This window comes from Canis lupus, chromosome 22 (genome assembly GCF_011100685.1).
Source record: "Canis lupus familiaris isolate Mischka breed German Shepherd chromosome 22, alternate assembly UU_Cfam_GSD_1.0, whole genome shotgun sequence".
In the NCBI taxonomy this organism is placed as follows: domain Eukaryota; kingdom Metazoa; phylum Chordata; class Mammalia; order Carnivora; family Canidae; genus Canis; species Canis lupus.
The window spans coordinates 34,740,548-34,760,273 of record NC_049243.1 but is presented as its reverse complement, the minus strand read 5'-3'; the positions used below and the strand labels follow the sequence as shown (position 1 = coordinate 34,760,273).

The following is a 19,726-nucleotide window of genomic DNA, read 5'->3' as shown; positions in this document are numbered from 1 at the left end:
AAAATTTTGTAGCTTAATCCATTCAATTCAATAATCATTTATTGGCTACTTACTTTGTAAAAAAATTGCATTATTACAAGAATCTCCTCCACACAGTATATTGAAAGTTTACTCAGTAAGAATCAGTAAGCTAATAGATGTCACATAGTACTTAAATATAATAGATATGCAACACTCTAATGAATATCCAACAGCGACTTATAATATCCATTGTGTATAAGCATCAGGTTCTTAGCTCTAGATTTTTAAGTATTTATTGAGGATAATAGGAATGAAGATGATTTGAAAATTATATTTAAGAGGCACAACACAGAAATCAAGAGTAAAAAAATTAAAAATATACAATTTTCTACTTGGACAAAAACTGCTAAGAAACTAAAATGAGAAAATAGGGACACCAGGGTAGCTCTGTGGTTGAGCATCTGTCTTTGGTTCAGGGCATGATCCCAGGGTCCTGGGATCAAGTCCCAAACCGGGCTCCCTGCATGGATCCTGCTTCTCCTTCTGCCTTTGTCTTTTCCATCTCTCTCTGTGTCTCTCATGAACAAATAAATAAAATCTTAAAAAAATAAAATGAGAAAATACATGGAGTGAATTTGAAATTTTAAAAGTGATGGTTATTGAGTTCTTCTTAACAAGAGTAACTGTAGATGCATATAGTGGTAGATGTTTTATTAGTGTGAATTCAGGAGCAAATGGGAGATTAGGAAATGGAGCTAGCAGGTATAAAAATAAGGTGAGGGGATCCCTGTGTGGCTCAGCGGTTTGGCACCTGCCTTTGGCCCAGGGCGCAATCCTGGGGTCCTGGGATCAAGTCCCACGTCCGGCTCCCTGCATGGAGCCTGCTTCTCCCTCCTCCTGTGTCTCTGCCTCTCTCTCTCTCTCTCTCTCTCTCTATGTCTATCATAAATAAATAAATAAATAAATAAATAAATAAATAAATAAATAAATAAATCTTAAAAAAAAAAAAAATCCCCCAGGGGCAGCCCCGGTGGCTCAGCGATTTAGTACCTGCCTTGGGGCCAGGGCGTGATCTTGGAGACCCCAGATTGAGTCCCACGTCAGGCTCCCAGCATGGAGTCTGCTTCTTCCCTCTGCCTGTGCCTCTCTCCTCTCTCTCTCTCTCTCTCTCTCTGTCTCTCTCTGTCTCTCATGAATAAATAAATACAAATCTTAAAAAAAAAAAAAAAAAGAATTCCCCAAATCAAGGCACCTGGGTAGCTCATTTGGTTAAGTGACTGGCTCTTGGTTTCAGCTCAGTACATGATCTCAGGGTCCTGGAATTGAGCCTCACATGGGCTGTCTATTCAGCGGAGTTTGCTTGTCTCCTCTCCTCCTCCCCTGCTTCTATGTGCTCTCTTTCTTTCTCTCTCCCTCTCTCTCCTCTCTCCCTCTCTCTCTCTCTCCCTCCCTCTCTCTCAAATAAATAAATCTTTTTAAAAAATAAAAATTTGAAAAATCTATTAGAAGCTACTACAACTAACCAATAAGTTAAGTGGTATCAGATAATTCAAAGCAATATACAAGTCAATTTTATTTTAATAAAATAAGAAATGAAATTTAAAAATATTATGCCATCTAAAAGTCACAAATATAAAAACAAAATAAGCATATGCCTGACAAAATCATTGAAAGGTTTGTATACTATAAATTATAAAATATTGCTTAATAAAAATAAAGATTATTTAAATAAGTAGAGAGATGCATTGTGTTAACTGGTTAGGAACCTCAATAATGTTAATACGTATATTTGTATATTGTCTCCAAATTATTTTGGATAATTGGATAATAAATTATATTGTAGATTCAATAAAATCTATTTAAAAAATCCAAACCTACCTTCCATCCTTCCTTCCTTTCTTTTTCTTTCTTTCTTTCTTTCTTTCTTTCTTTCTTTCTTTCTTTCTTTCTTTCTTTCTTTCTTTTCTTTCTTCTTTCTTCTTTCTTCTTTTTTTCTTTCTTCTTTCTTTCTTTTTTGGACAACTCTAATAGATGCTGATTCTAAAGTTTATATTCAGAGAGCGCTTCTAACAACTTCTGTTACGGCGCTGCCTGATTCAAATTAAATTTTGTTTAAATAAATTCTTAAAAAAATTAATAGGCTTCTGTTTGTCATTTAGCAGTTGGTGTCAGAAGAAATGAGCAACCGAGTGTAGGTATCTGTCGAAACCCTCGAGCTCACTGCTTTCTCACTACCTCTCACAGTCTCAGATAAGTCCCTCTGGGATCCTGGATCCTAATTCTGCAGTTTCTGGATGATGGGCTTTAATTGATCATTTCATTTTCATGACTGAGTCTGGAAAATGGAGTTGGACTGGATCCAACTGAAAAACCAGACCAAGTCTGGGGTTAGACTGGATCTGATGAAACCAGACTGGAGCTGGGTCAGGCTGTTTCACTTAACTGGACTGAGTCAAGTGTGAGACCTCTGGTGAATAAAATCGAGTTTTAAGGTGGAACAAGTAGATTAACCTTAGCAAAGATAATCCTGAATTACAGTGGCCACAGTGGAGAACTTCTAACCTAGATAAGCTTATCTATATATAAGGTATTATAGACAAAAAGGGGTCTCAGCCAGATACTCACTATTTAGGTAAGAGGAAAAATATTTTTTCTCTTGTACGGTTTCTGGTGACCAGAATGAGACCTGCTGTTATACTTCACTCACTCTGGAATCCACAGACTGCATCTTAGGAAAATTGGCAGGAGACAGCAAAGGGTTAGAATTCCTTCTAAAGTCATTTCTCCCATCTGTGGTGTTTGGTCAAGAGAGGAAGGAAGGTGATGTTTCATTCTGTTCCTTCTTTACCAAAATCAGATTGGCAGGAAAAACATTCGTTATTGATCCCTTCTCTCCACTAAAACTTGGGACCATATCCTTCCATTAAAAATGGCTCCTCCAAGATCTTGGAGCTGCTCACCAAGATCTAAAATTAAAATTGACTATGGAGGCTTCTCTCAGAATCAAACAGCATCTGGTGATACACAGTTCTCACAGGATCATGGATCAAGATCTTCATCTCCAAACCTTTATTCCTTTTGTCTATTTGCTACTTGCTTTTTTTTCTCTGTTAATATACAAGAAGACAATGCTTCTTAACTCAAGCACATACTGCTGAATCTACTGCAGACCATAAATGCATAAATCTAGAAAAATCCCTAGATTGTCTTGCTAAGGTGATCTTAGATAATATAAATTCTTTAGATTACTTATTGACTGAACAAGAAGGAGTCTGTGCCATAGCAAATACTTCTTGCTATTCTGGGATCAACACCTCTGGTATTTTAGCAAATAAAATAAATTAACCAAAAAAGCCAATTGACTAAAACAGATTGATGTCCCTTCAGGAGCATTCTTTGATTTATTTAATATTAACTGGTTTGATTCATAAAGGCCTTGGCTAAGGAATTATACTTCAGTCTCTTGGTGTTATCCTCCTAATAGTCAACATCATATTCTCCTGGGGTGCTATATTCTCTCAGAGTTCTTCATGTTCACAGCCACTAGCAGTATATAGATGGTCTCACTCTGCTTTGAGAAACAAAAACAAATGGACAATGATATGAATGGCAAAAAATAATTCTTCCAGGGATCTGACAATATAACCTATGAATTTTACAATGTGACAAGAACAATTTTTATCTGGTAGTAACTGAGAGTGCTAATACAAAATTTTTTTTATTAATTTCTCCTATATGAGAGGATGATCAAAATTAAAGAATTGTTAAATTAAACAAGAAGGCTGATGTTGCTCTACATTAGACTGATGTAGCTCTAATGCTGTGGCAGCATATGTAAACAAACCAAAAACTAAACCCATAAATGCGCCAAGGTTACAAAATCAAAATGCATAGAAATAACCAATCACAAACAGCCAACTAGGCTTTAAGTTTTAGTCAATCAATAATTTCCTTACTTCATCTTTTCATTATAAAAGTCTCTCCCTGAGCTTTTGTTGGTGGAGTGCACTCAACCACTTCTGATTTGTCACAGCCCAAGTTGAATAAATATCTGTTCAAATAAACTCTTCAAATTAAAAATAAATAAAATCTATGTCCAAACACAAGGATGTAAAATCATCTAAATAATTTTTAAGAGAAAAACAAATGTGTATTCAAGTGCCTTATTTTGGGCTTACTACATATAGTAATCAAATAGTGTCATATTAGTTAATCCATAGACACATGGATCAGAGGAATAGAACAAAAGATCAGAAATAGAATATAGAATAGGTGATCACTTGATTTTTGTACAAAAGTTATAAGGCAATTCAGTTGGGAGTTTTTCAACAATTTATGCTACATAAGTTGTACATGCAAAAAATTAATTTTACCACAGACTTTGCATCAAATATGAAAATTAACTTTAACTGGGAAATATATCTAAATATAAAACCTAATACTAGGTACGCCTGGGTGTCTCAGTGTTTGAGCATCTGCCTTTAGCTCAGGGTGTGATCCTGGGGTCTGGGATTAAGTCTCAAATTGGGCTCCCCATGAAGAGCCTGCTTCTTTCTCTGCCTATGTCTCTGCCTCTCTCTCTGTGTCTGTCATGAATAAATGAATAAAATCTTTTAAAAAAATCTAATACTATACAACTTCTTGAAAAAATTAGGAAAGCAATCTGATTCCTTGGCTTAAGCAAGGAATTGTCTTATATGAGGCATAAATCAAAGGGAAAAAGAAAGACAGAAATGACCAACTATCAGGAATGAATGAAGTGGCATTAGCACTGATCCCATGGGCATTAAAATAATAATACATACATATATTTATTTGTTCTGTTAGCTACAAAGACCCATAAGTAATAAAACCCCAGTGGCAATGAGCAAACCTAGTACTTAGATCTCAATGTCTAGTATCATTCTTTTTTTTTTATTTTTTTTTTTAAATTTTAATTTACTTTTAGAGAGAGAAAAAATGAAAGAGAGCACAAGCAGGGGGAGGGAGAGAGATAATCTCAAGCAAATTCACTGCTGAGCAGAGAGCCTAACACAGGGCTCTTATCCCCCAGGACCCTGAGATCATGACCTGAGCCAAAACCAAAAGTTGAATCACCAAGCAACTGAATCACCCAGGCACTCCTCTAATACCATTCTTTAAAGAAAGGAATCAGTGTGTTCCTTGGAAAATTGGCCAATAGTAGAATTGGTGCAGAAAATGCACATGATGAGCCTGGACCATCGTATAGTGACATGAAAGAATATGTTTTTTCTGCCATTTTTTTCTCTCTCTCTCTTTCAGACACATATAATGATTGAAGTATATCAAAGGGACAGAGGAGGCAACTGAAAAAGTCTACTTTTTGAGCAAAATAGAATTAAGAAATATTGGATTATAATGTAGTGTAAATATTTATGAGTTCACATGATATAATTAGGGAGAAGAGACAGCTGTACTGCACTAAAAAATTCCAAATAATTTGTGTAGATACTCTGTTGCTCATAATAGCTCAGGCTATTATGCACCTAAAGATTTCCTTACAAAGGGTACAATATGGAAACAGAAAACAAGAATTAGTTTATGGTCCAGAAACCTGACAAACACTATCTCAGCCAGGTGATTATCCTTCATATTAACAGTTTTAAGTCATGTTGATAACATATATTCTTGATATGATGTGATTAAAATGACACTCATCTCTGTTGTCTTTCTTCTTATGTTAAACCTAGTTTGAACATAAGAAAAATATCAAAGAAATCTCATTAGAAGGAGAATCTACAAAATAAATGAAAGAACGGGACTTCTAAAACTTACAAGGCCATCAAAAACAAAGAAAGTCTCAGAAAAGTGTTAAGGCCAAGAGAAGGCTAAGGAGACATGACAGGTATATCCAAAATGTCAGAATAAGAACATTATTTTTGAAATTCTCCTGCATTCAGGTGACCAGCCTTCAGCCTCTCCTCATACAGCACTCTTCTCTGTTTTCTATTTTGATAATAGATGTTTTATTTTAAACATTAAAAATGAAAATGTATGTCACTGTAAAAATTGCAAGGACAAACAGGCAATTTAGCGCCTGCCTTTGGCCCAGGGCGCAATCCTGGAGACCCGGGATCGAGTCCCACGTCGGGCTCCCGGTGCATGGAGCCTGATTCTCCCTCTGCCTGTGTCTTTGCCTCTCTCTCTCTGTGACTATCAAAAAAAAATTACTGCATCAGAGGAAAACGAGCAGAACTTAGTCTGAACTTTACTAGGAGGGATAAAAGTTTTATTTTTTATTTATTTTATTTTTAAGTGCCAGAGTAGGGGGGTTACCAAAGGCCATCTCTGTTTACTAGTTGGCTTTATCCAAGAAAAAGTAAATTCTCATTTCTTCCTGACCAGAGATGATTTTACAATTTGAGGAAGATTAGACTCCTAAGCGCACCCCCGCCCCCCGCAAGTTGAGAGAGAGTAGTGCTATCTCCCTTGAAAATTGCATTCTAAAAAGCTGGTCCCCAAGTCTGAAAAAGATAGCTGTGGGTTGTAAGATTGGCAAGAGACTTTTAAAAAGATTTACATCTCAAACAGATAGTGAAAGGGTTTGCAATTATAACTTTTCTAAAGTAAATGCTCCAATAAAAAGAGGTCAGGGGCATCCAGTCAGGAGAAGCCTGTCCTAAAGTTTGTCAAACTGAAAGGAGCACTAAAGATGTAATAGTCGTATATATTTTCTCACTTTAAAAATAAAAACAAATGCATTGCCAAAGCATATTTCTCTAGACATTATCTAAATTTATCCAGACATTGATGAATAATATAGTTGAAGCAAAATGTATCTCTTGATCACAGGTTAATGAAATTTTTAAATTGCATACTAACATGAATATACACAAATATCTATAATTCTGTATGTATCCATAAATGCACATCTATATTTGTGAATATATAATTAAACATAAATATAAAAATATAAACAAACATGTATACATACATAATTATATATGTATAATATTTTAAAATACATTAAGCTAAAATGACTTTATACTGCTGTCTCCAACACTAATCCATTAGCACTTGGGCTTTACAGCCTTCTCTACTTGCTTATCCCCATTCTAATCTCTCATTTTAGCAGTGAGAAATATGGCTCCTACTTTCTACCTTCAATGTACTCAGTTGTTTCAATTGCAGTGTTAATGGATAGTGTTATCATAATCATTAGCCCATCCCTTTGTAGGGAGCATATCTTTATTAACTAGCATAGTGTTAATTTATACTGCAATATCATGTAGAATAGTTTTAACACTATAAAATATTGACTGTGTCTCAATCATTCAATGACCCCTACTTCCCTTGTTTTACTTTTCCAGGACTACCACAACAAAATACCACAGACTAAATGGTTTTAAAAATGGCAATTTTGGGGCAGCCCAGATGGTTCAGAGTTTTAGCGCTGCCTTCAGTCCAGAGTTTGATCCTGGAGACCCGGGATGGAATCCCACGTCAGGCTCCCTGCATGGAGCCTGCTTCTCCCTCTGCCTCTGTCTCTGCCATGTCTCAATAAATAAATAAATAAATAAATAAATAAATAAATAAATAAATAAAATATTTTTTAAAAATGTCAATTTCGGGAGATGCCTGGGTGGCTCAGAGATTGGGCATCTGCCTTTGTCTCAGGTCATGATCCTGAAGTCCTAGGATCGAGTCCCACATCGGGCTTCCTACATGAAGTCTGCTTCTGTCTCTGCCTCTCTCTCTCTGTGTCTCTCATGAATAAATAATTTTTTTAAATGGCAGTTTATTTTCTCATGCTTTAGAAGTTTGAACTCCAAGGATCCCGGTTCCAGCACAACTGGTTTCCTCTGAGGCCACTGTCCTTGGTTTTCAGATGGCCATTTTCTTACTACCTCTTTACATGGTCTTCTCTCGGAGTTTGCACTCGTATTTGTGGGTGTCCTCTTCTCTGATAAGGACACCAATCGAATTGGAGTAGGACCCACTCTAAAAGCCTTATTTTAACTTTGGTAAAAAGGCCTTACACTACAGTTTCATACTAAGGTACTATGAGTTAAGGGCTTCAACATGAATTTTGGGAGACACAGGCCATAAAAACCCCTAAATCCTTGGGAATCATCGACATTTTTATCTTTGCTGTAGTTTGGCCTTTTCCAGTATGTCTTAAAACTGGTATCATTTATAGTGTAGCCTTTGTAAACTGTCTTCTTTCACATGGCAATATGAATTTAAGATTCGTCCATGTCTTCTAATGTGGCTTTAGAACTAATTTATTTTTATTTTGGTATAATATTCAGTTGTATGAATGTACTTCAGTTTGTTAATCTGTTCACCTATTCAAGGATACCCTGGTTGGCTTCAGGTTTTTGAGGAGTATGAATGATATTTCTATAATCATTTGTATGCAGGGGTTTTTTTGTTGTTGTTGTTGTTTATTTTTAGGGGTATTTTTGTTGTTTTTTGGATTTTGTTTTATATGCATATGTTGTAAATCAGTTGGGCAAATATCTAGAATGTAATTGCTGTGATCTTCCTTTCCCATCTGTAAAACTTAATGAAATTTGTCATGCTCAACACACAAAAACAACTGTTTAATTTATGGGCGAGGTATCTGTATAGAGTACATTTTACAAACTTCATAGGTGATTTTTTTGTAACTAGCAAACAATACATGATTTTTCTCTTAACAATGAAAACCATCTGTGTGCAGTGATTCATTTGTTAAGCATGATTCAGAAATTATTTTAAAGTGAATTTGTAACATCTTTTTGTATTTTTATATTTAGAGAACAATATTTTAATATATTTTTCTCCTGATATCGCAAAAACAGTGCCTTTAAAAATATTTGAATATAGTAATCTGGAAGGACATTACTATGCTCCTGCACTCTAGATCCACTGTTTTCATCCCAGAACACTGCTGTTATACCAGGGCTACTCTTAATACTTTATCTGGTTTGGTCCTTTAATTCCTACATTCCATGCATTAGCCTTTCATAGTTAACTTTTACATTTTAGTTAAGCATCTCTTCAAGTGACAGTTCCAAGAGAACTCAAGCATTGTCTAAAAATGTCTTCACTTAGATTTCACAAGGCACTAGTAGTGTGACAAAACACAGGATTCTAAACTTAACACAATTGTTCTGAATTTTAAGCTATTACTTATTGGTACTTAATACTCTGCATTAATAGTGAGAAGCTCAAGGCTGGTATCATATTTGTTATTTTTTAGGTTACTTCTTTTTCTCTATTGAGTGTCTCTTTATGCTTATTGATACAAAATTTCACAATGATATATAGTACTGTGAGGGTTTCTCTACCTGTGTATTTTAAAAATTTATTTTTTGGGAATTTGAGCTGTTAAAGCTGAGAAAGAAATCACACCAAAACAATAAAGCAGGAGGGTTTTATTGTTTTTATTTTGTTTAAGATTTCCAGGTAGCTTTGGTTAATTTACTCAACCATACTCATTATATAAGTGAACCTTTATTCCTTATAGCAAAGGATGTATATTCCATTTCTGTTAGCTCTTTTATAAATTTCCCAAAGTCTGTGAGTAAAACTTCTGTCAGATATTCACAACTAACACTAGCTTTAGCAACAATAAAGTTAGCCCCAATAATATCCCATCTTTAACCATCCACTATTCCGATTAAACATAAGTAGCCTTTAAAAACTGTATTTGAGGAGCACCTGGATGGCTCAGTTGGTAAAATGTCCAACTCCTGGTTTTGGCTCAGATTGTGATCTTAGGGTCATAAAATCAAGCCCCATGTCAGGCTCTGTGCTGAGTATGCATCCTGCTTAAGATTCGTCTTCCTTTGCCTCTACCCTACTGTGCAGTCTGTCTCCCTCTCTCTCTCTCTCTCTCTCTCTCTAAATAAAAAAAAATAAAAGAAACAAAAAATCCTGTATTTGAGCAAAAAATTGCTGCTCAAAAATTCTCATTGGTTTTTCATCTTTAGGAATTTTAGGACAAAGATATATTAGTCTTGAATTATTAAATATGTTACAGACTTTAAAGTGTATGTTATTTTTAATTACAGTGTCCAGATGTATTATTTATATTATACCTAGAGCCCAAACTTATGATTAGTATTGGCTTTGATTAGCATTTTGGCTTTGTATTTTTATGACATCAGTATCATTATTTAATAAATTCTTTGAAAGGTATAACCATTAGGTTTAATATTTTTAGAAATGTTCATTTGTGCGTGGATTTTTAAGGGACCTGATGATGAGGATGAGAATGAGAATTGTTAGAAAAGTTGCACTTTTTAATTATTGCATTGCAAGAATCACATCTTCTATGACCTAACATTTAGCCAATAACAATGTGAACAGCAAGGAATAGTTTATTAATATAAAATAAATTATACATAAAAAATAATGGCATGGAAAACTTGAAACATGCAATTCTTCTTTTAGGCTTTGCAGTTTGTATTCAAAAGCAGAGCTCTTGTGAAAACAGTGTTTAGTTAGGATCTAAGGCTTTATCATGTATATGTTCAGTTATTTCTGACCTCCTCAGGACTGGCAAATCTCCACTGGTATGGTGACAGATAGCAGTTACACTTGTGGTAAGCATAGCATAATGTATAAAATTTTTGAATCACTATGATGTACACATGAAACAAATGTAACATTGTATATCAATTATACTTCTATTAAAAAAATGAAAGAGGAGATTTCTATCAGTTAGGGAAAGACAGAGTCTTCTGGGACCCAGAGCATTGGGGACCCAAGTGAGATGATGACAAGGCACTAAGAGGAGAATGGTTAGACTATTCAATGAGATAGGTTTAAGCATTTCTAAGCTTGAAAAAAAATTTCAGTGTTTCAAGAATGTTTTTAAGTAGACTCCATGCCCAGTGTGGGGCTTGAACTCACCACCCTGAAATGAAGAGTTGTGTGTTCTATGGAATGAGCCAGCCAGGCACAAGTTTCTCTACTTTTAAAGATTATGGTAATGATTCCAAAGTCTCTCACTCATTTTGAGAGTAAAGTGACTTCGTGCATAATTTATAAACTTCATTAGGTTATCATGAAGAGTCAGGAAGCTGTATAACTGCAGAGAATTTCAATAATGAAAGACCTATTGTTATGAGAAAATTTTTCCTTTAAAGTCATTAGGAAAAAACCCTATATTCATAGCTGTAAATAATTTATGAAGGAATACTTAAATACTAACATAATACATGCTATTTAAAATATTTTCAGTATTTATTTAAATATATTATGATTCCAAAATTAACCTAGAATTCTATGGTTTATTCATATAATTCATGTAATATGTAAAAGGTGAAAGTTCAATAAAGTTTCAAAGAATCTTTCTCCTTTCATGAAAACTTTAAGAAGCCGAGCTAGTTTCATCATCAGAATATGGTGTGGTACAAGAAATATTTTACACCCATTGTTAAATTCATTACATTGTTATTTCTGTATATTAGCATTGGAAAACCTCAAAAAATTTTTAAAATCATAAAAGTAACATTATTAAGAAATTACATTTTGACCTACATCTTTGGTGGATGATTATAACTTAAGGATACTCCATAAAACTATATTTTAATATATTTGATATGATAATTTAATCAAGTAAAATTTTATAACTAGTTATTCGAGCAGTGCTTTAAAAACAGTTATTGTAACCTATATCCTACTCTTGTTTTATGTAATATCAGAAGTGTATACTGAAGAAAACAATTTTCTTGAATCATCAATGCTATTTGTCTCTAAAACAGAACTTTTTCCTCTTAATTCAGCACTCAGCAGTGCTGTGAACATATTGATCTGTAATCAACTGCTGACACAGTTATTTGGCTTAAGCCATATATTTACTGAACTGCAAACACAGCATTATGACAGGCATATATAAAACAGTTTTCTAGTACACACAAAAACTCATTGCAAACGCTTTATCTAAGTGACAATTTTATCTGCAGTTTTCTTTCTTCAATTTGTTCAGTAAAGAGTGTATATGTTAGTCACCATAAAAATAACACATTGCTATAAATCATCTCCTGGAACAAAATTAATTTTATATTTCCTCATTTGTAATAAGGATCTTAATAAATTTTAAAAGCCTATGAATAGCACATATTCAATATAGCTTGACTATAGAGGATTAGCATTTTGAGTATTAATTTATCAGCAATATATAAAAATAGTGGGACAATTTTTCACATATCAGGGATTTTTTAAATTTAATTAATATTGTAAAAATTATTGTAGTTAAAATACTTTATAGTGCATTTGATATATGAAGTCACCATTCCTAAATATTTTACTATACCACTAAGCAAATATAATGAAAAATTATTAATGTATAAACATGGAAGTTTTAAGGGATTATAGTTACACAATATCTTACTTTATATTGTGGCTATTTGCTAAAGTTTATAACTAGAGCTACAAAGCATATATCTGTTTTGTGCCAACACTATGCTTGCTGCTTAAGAGTTTAGCAAAGTAAAGAGAATATTTAAGCACCTAGTATATAATGACTTTTATGATAAATATATGTATATGTTTGATATATATTTATGTTATATATGATTATTTTTATGATAAATATATGTGTGATAAATCCATATCATAAACAATATTGGTGTAAAGAAGACAAATTATCAGACAACAGATCATTGAATGCTCACAGTAAGTCAAACAATGACCTTGCTTTTTGCAGCAGAAAAAAAGAGTTTTATTTCAGAGCACCAAGCCAGGGGAATGGAGAACTTTTCTCAAATCTCCATCTCTGTTGGATTAGATTTATTTACAGGTCAGGAGTCAGGATGTGAAATATGCTGATTGGCTATAGAGATGAGGGGAGGTAGCACCCTTTCTGGACATGTACATTGAAGAATCATGTAATTTCATGGAAGGCGTGTTCAAAAAATGGCAGAGCAAGCATGATCAATGAAGAAAATCTCTGGGTGTGTCCTCACAGAGATTCCTTTACTGGGTTCTTTCTGTTCAACTGCAACAATTCTTTCTTCATGGTCTATTCATCTTAATTGGTTTTATTGGTTCTGGGCCAACTATCTCTAAAACAGGCTTATAAATCAATCAAGTCAATAGAGTTTTCTTAGGGCATAATGGCCTGGCCTGGCATTTGTTAACTTAAATGTATTGGTTTCAGATATACTTACTTTTTTTTTCCCCCTTGATGATCATGGAAAACCTCCAAAAGAAAAGCTGTAAGTTTTAGGTTTTACTTTGAATTCCATTTGTACAATGCAGAAACGCACCTGTCATTGTCAGGGAGGAAACCTTCTTCTGCCTATGGTCCTTCTAGCTGGACCTAGAATCAAATTGCAGTGAGACAGATTAACAGGAGAAAATCAAATTTAATAGGTTTATGTATGGGGAATTCACACAGATATGGAATTCCAAAGACAATGAGACAACGGGAAGCTTGGATGAGCTAAGGAGAGGGGTAGGGGCCTGAGGATACAAAGGAGAGAAAGCTCATTAGCAAGAAGGTGAAAGGAGATGAAGGTGAAAAGCAAGATTGCCCTATTAGGCAGGCAAATTCCTTAGGTAAAGGAGTCTCTTAATAGTCTTGTTACAGGCTCTCCTTTCCAATGTAAATTTAGGTAGATGAGGGGGAGGCAGAGAGCTTTTCCTTCATCTGCTAGGTTTTGGTTACCTTTAACTCAAAGTAAGCTTTATGCCATCTTGTAGGAAACCCTGGGTCCCTACACCACAAAGCAGGAAATGAATGTTTGAGATTACTGAAATAAAAGATGTACTATTTTCAGCATTTCCGGGTCCTAACTGACAATGTTTTCTACTATCTATGTTTGCAATTCAAATAAATACACTATTGTGAAATGCCCTATAATGCAGTAGCCCATAATTTAAAATGACATACGCAAGACAGTATTCTAAAGACTGCTTCTTTCAGGAATGACAATAAGTGCTGCTTAGTTTTTGGAATATGGTACATGAGAAATATCAAAGGAAAATTATTCCAGAAGAAAACATTCACAATGTTAGCTAATTATATATTTTAAAAATTCCTGTCCAGGAAAAAAATCCTGACCAGTTGGTAAAAAAATATAAGAACTTCTTAGAAACCAGAAACAGAATGAATTGCAACTTCAGAGGTGTGAGTGGACACTGAACCTGGGTTATCTGCAAATCTCCGCTGCCCTTGAAACTACACTTAATGCAAAGTACAGATGGTGTAAGAGGTGTTGCATGGGTAAACAGATGAAGCCTAGCACTCAAGTAAATGACCCATAATCCAACAATTCTAAAGGTGAACATATTTCATGGATAAATTAGGAAAACAAACACTCCACCAAAGGGCCATAACTACCTTTTTCTAGGTGGAAGTAGGGAAGAGAATAAAAATTCCCCTGCAAATTCATAATTACAAACTTAGATTCACCTGAGTAAACCTAAAATGATCTGAAACCTAAATTTCAAAGTGAAGGTTCTGGTTTAAATGGATTAAACTTATAAATACTTCATGTAATTTGCAACAGTAAACACAAATAATTTTTTGAGATACAATATATTCCCATTTTTAAGCACTACTGACTGAAGCATTATATAATAAAAAGTAAATTTAAGAATTTATGTAAAAGCAATCATGTCCAAACATCAGAAATAATATAAAGCATAGATTTATGAGCATAGAACAAAATCAGACTGCCAAAGAAAAAATGTAATGGGAAAATTTGGATACTGCATTAAATACACATGCATGGGGGGGTCTGGGTGGCTGAGTCAGGCATCTGACTCATTTTGTTTTGTTTTTGTTGTTGTTGGTGGTGGTTTTTTTTTTTTTTTTTTTTTTTGGCATCTGACTCTTGATATCAGCTCAGGTCTTGATCTCGGGGTTGTCAGTTCAAGCCCCACAATTGGGCTCCCTGCTGCTCATGGAGCTTACTTAAAAGATAAAATACACATGTGCAATATGTTCAAAAAAATAAAACTGAACATCAGAAATGTGACGATGATACAACATACTGTCAAACAAATAACAAGGCAGAACTTTAATGACATCAAATACATTTCTAGAAATTAAAAATATGACAAAGAGAATATCAAATTTTTAGAAATTAAAAATATGACAAAGAGAATATCAAATTTTTAGAAATTAAAACTATAAGATTAGACACTAAATACATGGCTCAACCTGGAGGTTGACCACAAATTTAACTGAAATTAGAAAACCTGACTATTGAAAAAAATTAAACATAAGGATGCTTATGTAAAAAAGGTAACATAAAGAAGTTAAACACAATGATGCAAATCATAAAGAATAAAATTGTAACTATTAAACAGAGAGGCAAAGGCCCAGAGGATTTTAAATGTCTAATCAGATTACTAGAAAAAGTATATAGAGAATTAGTAGGAGATGGTATTTTAAAAAAATAGTAGGGTGTGTATATTCCAGAATTGTTAAAAATAACAAGTCAGGAAGCCCAGATAATTTCGAGCATCATTCATTCTTTCATTCATTCATTTATAGAGAGGGAGAGGAGAGCAGAGGGAGGGGCAGAGGGAGAGAGAGAGAGAGAATCAAGCCAGCTCCAAGCTCAGTGCAGAGCCCAACACAGGGCTCTATCTCTGGACCTTGGGGTCAGGATCTGAACCTAAATCAGAGTCTGAAGCTTAACTGACAGAGCCACCAAGGTGCCCTTTAGCAAGTTTACATTAAAGAAAAGCTATTTCTAAACCTGCTAATGAATGTTTAAAAGATGATATAGTTAATTTGGGGGATGTGGTAGTAAAAGTGTAGATAATTTAAAGATGAAAATATATCTCAAAGGAGGATTCTTAAAGGAAAGCTTCATACAACTGTTGCCTGACCCTTATCAAAATATATTATTAAAATGCATGGCATGTCTGAATGGGGAAGTATTTCTTTACCAAACAGCTGGGAAAAGGGAAATAATGCTAATCTGCTCTTCATCCTGTTTAATATGATGCAAAATGGGAGCCTTTAGAAATGCCTAAACCCATTCAAGTAGTTAATTTAAGACAATATAGGATACCTGGGGGGTTGGGAGGGGAATGGCAATCAGGAAATTTCAGCTAATTAATTAGCCAGAACTAATTACAGGAAATGTCTGTTACATACGTCACAGTTACAGGAGCCTCTGGGAAAAGCCTGTTATTGGCACTCACCATCTACTGCTAGAATTTGATGCAGTTTCAAAACACTGCCATTTGAATGAGATTTGTTGGCTTGTTATTGAGTTTTCATTGAAACATCTTCTATTATAAAAGAATATACATATTGTAAACTGTTATAACCCTCATGTCTTGGGTTATAACAAATTCCATTCCCACGTGAATGGAAATGTAAATTTCTCTCATTAAGTGGAAACAATGTATTGAAGAATATGCAACATCAGTGACCACTGGAGTACCAAGGACTAAATGAATTGGTGGTCACTATCCTTTTGGCTGGGTCAGCGTTAGGTCTTCCTCAGGAGTTACTTTTTATTGGATGATGCCAAGCAGTAAACTTGGTTTACAGAAGGTGATCCAAGATGGTTAATTGGTACTTGGTCTGAAAAGCAATTGCATCACAAATAATTGATGCTTGCTTTTTTTTAAATGGAAAGGGAAAAAACAGATTCACATAATGGGCATAATTAAGATCACTTTCTGAAGCATTAAGAAGAATTAGATAGCAATAATGTAATGATGTAGATTTTTAGTGATTCTTGGGCAGTAGCTACTGAATTGATGAAAGTGTGAGGTGTTTGCTAATGGTAAACTTTATGTCATTGGAAAGAGAATCAAATAGAAAGAGAAAATCATATAATTATCTTCATGGCATTAAAATTTAGGAGATAGGGATGCCTGGGTGGCTCAGTGGTTGAGCTCCTGCCTTTGGCTCAGAGAGTGATCTTGGAGTCCCAGGATGGAGTCTCACATCGGGCTCCCTGACTGTGTCTCTGCCTCTCTCTCTCTCTTTCTGTGTCTCTCATGAATAAATAAATTAATCTTAAATAAATATTAGGAGATAGAAGCCAAGTGGACGCCTTTATTCACTATTTGGAAGTTGTCCCACAGGGACATAAGTAACCATACAAACATTCAAAAGATACATTTATCAGTAGGAAAAATAATGTATCACATAATTTTGTCACAAGCTGACAATATAATTAACAATTGTTCTATTTACTAACAAGATCATCAGTGATGAAAAGCAGCTACAGATTGCTCTGTCAGGATCTTGGTCAGACCATAGTTGGCAGGAAGCCCATATAGAAATCCATTTCAGTATAACAAGGCAGTGTATACAGTACATATGGCTATGTCCAAAGAGACTTAATATCTAGTTTTAACTGAGTTTATTAATTTATTCTCCAATGCAGGATAATATGTATTATGAGCAAGGACTCCTCTTGTTTGGAAAGCCAAAAAATACTAATGTGATTCAAAATAATGTGTTTTGCAATGATTTTAGTCCAACTTATAATTGTTAAATGCTATTTGTGTGTATTTCTGTTGTAATTGGTAAAATTAATTTGATTGATTTAACAAAATGTTTATATTCTATGATGATCAAATGAACTGGGTGATTGAATTTAAATACCCTAGCCTATTCTTCTTATGGAAGCTGATTAGCCAAAGAAATAAAATTAGTTAACAATTGTTTACTTATAGAAGCACCTGGGTGCCTCAGTCTATTGAGCATCCAACTCTTAGTTTTCTTTCCAGGTCATGATTTCAGGGCCGTGGGATCCAGCCTTGCATTAGGCTCTATGCTCAGTGAGGAGTCTGCTTGGGATTATGTCTCTCCCTCTGCCCTTCCCCACCCCTTCCAAGTGAACCTACTCTCCCTCTCTGGCTCTCTCACATCAATCAATCAATCTTGGGGCACCTGGGTGGCTCAGCTGACCCTTGGTTTCAGCTTAGATCTCTATCTCAGGGTCCTGAGGTGGGGTCCAAGCTCAGCGAGGAGTTGGCTTGAGATTCTTTCCCTCTGCCTCTCCACACCCCTGCTTTTTTTCTCTCTCTCTCAAATAAATAAAAAAATAAAAACAAATAAATAAAATATTTTTTATTTAAAAGAAATCTTTAAAAAATCATTTAGTTGTATGTCGAATCAACTAATATGGTTCATATTTCTATGGTGAAAGTGATTTGAAAGAGCAATTAAATTGGGGCATGAAACCAATGTGCTTGAACATTTTTTGTAAACTTAATATATCTTTAAAGCAATGTCTGCACACCATTGGAAGGTACAAATAATTAGGATGTGTTCTATTATTTATTTTGTTCTATAAATAATGTGTAAAGGTACAGAGCAAGTTATCCCAAGCTGGACCACTTTGAAATAAATATCATTTTGAGTTAAAAGTAACCAAAACCCAGCAGATGCAGAAAAACCTATCTGCCTCCCTCTCATCTCTACTTGCCTATTGAGGAATCCTGTTTTTCTAAACATCTGTTACCTTCTTGCAAATAAGCTTTCTCTGCTTTGTATCCTCAGGCCTCTACCCCTCTCCTTAGCTCATCCAAGCTTCCTGTTGTCTCATTGTCTTTGGAATTCCGTATCTGTGTGAATTCCTCATACATAAACTTATTAAATTTGATTTTCTCCTGTTAATCTGTCTCACTGTGATTTGATTCTAGGTCCAGTTAGAGGGACCATAGGGCAGAGGAAGGTCTTCCTCCACAAATGCAAAATATGCAGGAAAAAATGATATTTCAGAAACAGAGTCAGCATGATGGATTGAGTAGGGCAGAGTTAATTTACAAGTAGACGGGGACAATGTTCTTCTCTCTAGTGATTCTTCGAAGATTGTTAGGGAGTCTTGGTCAAGATAAGGATAAGGACCAGTTGGTTAACTGATGGTATACCATGAGCCATTTAAAATTCAAAACTTCCCTGGCAGTAGTTAGGGCAAGATTGCTTGCTGATAGATTATATTAGACATAAATAATGAGTATGAACTATACTGTAAAATAAGGCAGATAAAAGAGATCATTGATTAACAGGCACATAAAAATGCATAGCTATGATTGTTTCAGTTTTCCATAACTTTTGAAAAGCCCAAGAGATACTTTGTATGCTTTCCCAGTAATCATTTGACTTTCCACCTGCTCACCTTACTCCACCATTATAGTGACTTTCTTCTCTTATTGCTGGTTTAGTTTCTACCAGGACATGAGCAAGTGCTATGATATATTTTCATTAATTTGTCTTGAAAATAATGTGTGAACTAGCTTCCTTGCTCACAAACTTCTTGTTTTACTATATCTTTACTTAATACTTCTGCTTAATTTGTTGATTTGTATTATTCAGTTGCATCAATTATTGGTATAAAGCCACAATTCTGTGTGGGGATAGATTCTTTCACTTAATTAATTTGATCTCTTTTCCCTTTACACTGCATTACTTACAATACTTTCTTAAAGATTACCCCTCTCACCACTTGTAGCTTATGCATGTTCAAATCTTCTCTGTAGGAAGAAAGGCTTTATTTTATTTACATTTCTTATTCAGGTCTTATTGAACTGCTTTCTAATATTTTATTTCATTTCAAGTAATGTTGCTGTATGATTTTAGATACTTAATCATGTCATTACTTTAATCAACACTTCTTATTCCGTTCTTATTGAACTGCCTTCTAATCTTTATTTCAAGTTATGTTACTATATGATTTAAGATATTTAATCATTTCATTATTTTAATCAATGTTTTCCCAAACATTAAAATTTCTACACATCACATTTTCTATAAAAAAAATTTTCTAAAAATACAGACCTATATTAGACCAAGCAGCTTGCATAAGAGCTCATGATAGGC

At 34.4% G+C, this 19,726-nt stretch overlaps 1 long non-coding RNA gene across 11 annotated transcripts in view; it reads left to right on the top strand.

Moving 5' to 3' along the window:
- The window catches only part of LOC111091669, a 355,249-nt gene that overhangs the window by 93,099 nt on the left and 242,424 nt on the right, over positions 1-19,726 (top strand). The window contains exons 3-4 of one of the 11 annotated variants that reach the window (XR_005376442.1): positions 5,673-5,827; positions 7,293-7,353. The exons of the other annotated variants lie outside the window; for them this stretch is intronic. This is a non-coding gene — a long non-coding RNA (uncharacterized LOC111091669). Of the gene's footprint in view, positions 1-5,672; positions 5,828-7,292; positions 7,354-19,726 lie in introns of those variants that run through there. 11 annotated transcript variants of the gene reach the window in all.